The sequence below is a fragment of the Tasmannia lanceolata genome, unplaced genomic scaffold (assembly GCF_043159265.1).
Source record: "Tasmannia lanceolata isolate RefF3 unplaced genomic scaffold, GAP_Taslan_0.1 ptg000012l, whole genome shotgun sequence".
Taxonomy (NCBI): Eukaryota; Viridiplantae; Streptophyta; class Magnoliopsida; order Canellales; family Winteraceae; genus Tasmannia; species Tasmannia lanceolata.
The window spans coordinates 23,521,395-23,525,439 of record NW_027518689.1 but is presented as its reverse complement, the minus strand read 5'-3'; the positions used below and the strand labels follow the sequence as shown (position 1 = coordinate 23,525,439).

Sequence of the window (4,045 nt, the reverse complement as noted above, 5' to 3'; positions counted from 1 at the left end):
CAGGATCGACCGCTCTGATGGCAATTGTAACGAACCCGAATTGGTTCGTAACACGATCGATCTTCTTAGAAGGAAGATCAGCCACTTGATCCACTTTGAGTGAAGGATCAATCCTCCTTTTCGCAAAAAGACATAATTTCTAATAAGATTTCTTCATTCATTTCATTAACAGTAGCATGTGCTTATATAAAGCACTTACAAATAAGCATAGAAAATGATAAACATAGAAAGATCTAGAAAGATCTTATGATAATCATAGAAATAGCCAAATAGAGATTATCCTAATCTAAGTAGGTATCCTAATCTAGCATAACCACTGAATATATCAGATTTGGTAAGATTTGATATTTTTCACCAAAATATCTAATTAATTTATTCCACCCTATGTGGGACCCATCTAGGCATGTAATCACGTATTGCACAATTGCAATCAGAGCGGTCGATCCTGGTTATCCTAAATAATCAGATCAGTCAAATACGAACTCCTTGCCATGGAGTTCGCCGTCGCTTTCCTAAAAAGGTTTTTTCCATTACATAAAACTAATAAGCTCAGAAACGATATTTTACGATTTAAACAAAAGCCATTAGAGTCATTTTCTAAGTTTATGGAGATGTTCAAAGACCTATTCCAAGAGTGTCCTCACCATGGAATTGATTTGTGGCACTTATGCCAAATTGTTTATGAGGGCATAGATTACCAAACAAAGCAACTTCTTGAGTCCATGTGTCCTAACGGTCTTACATCTTTCACGGATGAGGCCGCGGTAAGGAACTTACTTGATTTGGCAGAAAGAACAAGAGAGTGGGAATCCACTCAAGAAGGTGAGAGAGCCACTTTAAGCAAGGATTTCTAATAGAGGGTGCCGTGGCAATAGAGGCCCCATCTTGATAGCCTAATCAAAAGGTTATAAGCAATAGTTATCAAAGGACCTTCACAAGTCAATCAAATTGCACATAATGTTCCCATGTGTAATTGATGTCAAGCCACGAACCATGTCATGGAAGTGTCACTCCCCCAAGTCACACACATACACATACATATTCACAACACAAGGCATAAGGGTGTGACAGCGCCGTACACCTGCAAAGCAAGCTTCACAAGCGTATAAGGCTAGCAAAGCAAATATCAGAACCACCTGCAATAATCTAAATAATCAAATTTAAATGTCTTACATTCATCCAATTATCACATCTCAATTTCTTTCCAAATCTGTCATCTACCCAATATCCCATAAAATCAAAGTAACAGAATCAAATGACACAGTCTCAATAATCCTAACAATACTCACTGTCTAAAGAATGCAAAGCACTAAATTAACAAAATCAGAAATCAGGGTCACTCGCCGGTTCCACTAGGATCAAATTATGAAATGATAATATAACCACAGTCAGCTAAAAAGCTTAGTACATAATAACGCACTACAAAAGTGGGATCATTGCATGCTACAAAAGAAGGGTTCACAACCGTAGGAAAGGTATAAGTCACAACTGAAATGATTAACACAAGTTCAATATTAAGTATTAAGGTTCATAAAGGCATAGGTCAAAGTGTCACAACTAAAGAGTCACATTGTTCAAAAGATCAAAGGCCAATAATGAATAAAGTAGACACAAGCTACACAAGGCATGGCTAATCACAAGAGCAATATCTTAGAAGCAAAGTTCATAAAAGATGTCTCATAATGTCACAACGAAGGGAGTCACAGGTTCTGAGGGTCACAGAAGCAAAACTCATATAGGTACGATTATACCCCGAGATCATCGGCTTAGTCCAAAAGCAAGTTATTTTCACCCTGACTGCCCACGGGTCCACAAAGCAAGTTATTTTCACCCCGACTGCCCACGAGTCCAAAAAGCGTGTTATTGCTTACACCGACCGGCAACGGTGTCGGACCTAGTTCCTAGGTTCACATTCATGTCGACAGGGCCAACGTTTATCCCCCATTGGCGGGATCACAGTTCTTATGTTCACATATAGGCCAAAGCCTGTGCCCCACTGACGGGGGTCTTTTTCTGAGTTCGCATAACCTAAGCCTCTCACTAGGTGTTCAACGTTCACACAGTTCAAAAGAAGGTGTTCAAAGTTCAAAGTGAGTGTTTCACATTAGTTCCAAAGTGGATTCACATAGTAGAGGATGTGTGATAGTTCAAAGATTCATATAGTTAGAGAAATTGAAAGAGGTTTCACAAAATCTAAATTATTCCATCTGAAATATGTACTAAATCACAGGGTTCAATAGAGTTTATACGTCATTCAAAGATAGTAATTCACATGGATTTTTCATAAGGTTGTCAATCTAGATGGTCACATAGTGGTCAAAGTTCATAAGTGCGAAGGAATCACAAATGGGTTCACAAAGGTTTCATATATTGGGACAGCATTCAATATGAGTCTCTTTTCCATAAGATTCAATAGATTTCAAACAATAACGGAATTAGCATGCAAGACCCAAGTTAAGTCTAATATTTATCACTGGCTCAAAAGATGCAGAGAGTTTGGGATTCACTATCAAGAATGGCATAGTGTTCGAAAGGTAAATCGCAGCACTAAAGTAGTACGAAATTACGTACCTTAAAATCGAACTACTTCCCTTTTTATAATCACCTACAGTCAAAAGTACGAATGTTTCCATGAGTCTTATCGCTGATTTCACTCCTATTAGGCATATGGATATTCCTACTAACACAAGACACCCCTTTGGTGCCTTTTCGGGAAAGAATCAGCAAGCCGACCCAGAGTTCTTCTTAGTATTTTGTGATTATCATCATTATAAAGTTTTCAAAATCTCTTGAAACTATTTGTAACAGAAAGTACTCGTTTCCGGCATGTCCGTAGAGTACAAGAGCGTAGAAAACGGACGAGAAACGGATAAGTTATGAATTTTCGAAGTTTTGAACTACTAGGGGGAAAATTGTCGCGCCGGACGTCCGGGAATGTACTGTTTGCCAAACTTGGTACATACAGACGTCCGCCCCATGCGCGGACCCAGTTTTCCCCGAAACGCGATTTTCACCGTTTTTGTCACTAAAATGGCCATAACTCCTTCGTTTGACATCCGATTCGTGCGTGGTTGGATCCGTTGGACTCTTATCGACGAGAGGAATCCATCTAATCCAATTTCAAGCTCGAAAATCCTCAGATAACAAGGTTTCTATGGATACAAACAAATTGATCTTGAGTTCTTTGGGGGGTTCAACACGAAATAAATCCCAAGGAATCCAAGATCTACCATGGAGTTTGCCATAGACTAAAACCAAAGCTCTAATCACATCTCTTTTCACATCAAATCCCTAGTTTAGGGTTCTTTTCATTCATTTAACCATTAAAGATTAATAATCTTACCTTGGTTTGCGATATCTTTTCTTGAATCGCGCTCTTCCTCTTTTTCTCCATGAGGATCTCTTCTTAGGGCTGCAAAGATGGTTTAGGGTTTCTTAATCTCTCTTAAAGTTGTATTTATAGGCTTTTCTAGAAGCCCTAATTCTAATTAAATTCTTGATGACCGAAATACCCTTGATTCCAAGTGGGAACGAATTTTAAAGGAAGGGGCAAATTCGGGTATTTACATTCCACCCTCCTTACAAAAATTTCGTCATCGAAATTTACTCACTAAGCTAGCTTCTTATTATGAACAATTTTTAAGCTGAGTTGTAACGCTCAAGGCAGTATAATTCTATACTTGATATTTTCTTATTCACTTCACACACTGGACAATTTCTAAGAAGGGCATCTATCATCAGGTCGACACAAGGAATCCTATGGAGAATATGTAATTCTAGGTTAGGATTCACACGATATTTACTGATTTTCCTCCACTCACTAATTTAGCTAATTCTGACTTTCAAACATACAATTTAACGACACACTTATAGGTTTCAAACAATATTTTTATTTTCCTTTCTTTGTTCATTACATTACTGAAGGTAGAATTCAAGATGTGAAGAATGGTTCAATGGTCCAAAATGACGATAAAGATCTCTTACGGTTTATCGATTAATTTTTTTTAAGCTAGATTTAATACATATGAGTAGATCTCTCTCTAAA

At 37.8% G+C, this 4,045-nt stretch overlaps 1 non-coding gene across 1 annotated transcript; it reads right to left on the bottom strand.

Annotated features, from left to right (window-relative positions):
* Window positions 1–545: 545 nt before the first annotated feature.
* Window positions 546–652, bottom strand: LOC143889020 (small nucleolar RNA R71). Its single transcript, XR_013254645.1, has one exon. It is a non-coding gene; the product is annotated as a small nucleolar RNA R71 (small nucleolar RNA).
* Between the last annotated feature and the right edge of the window lie 3,393 nt (window positions 653–4,045).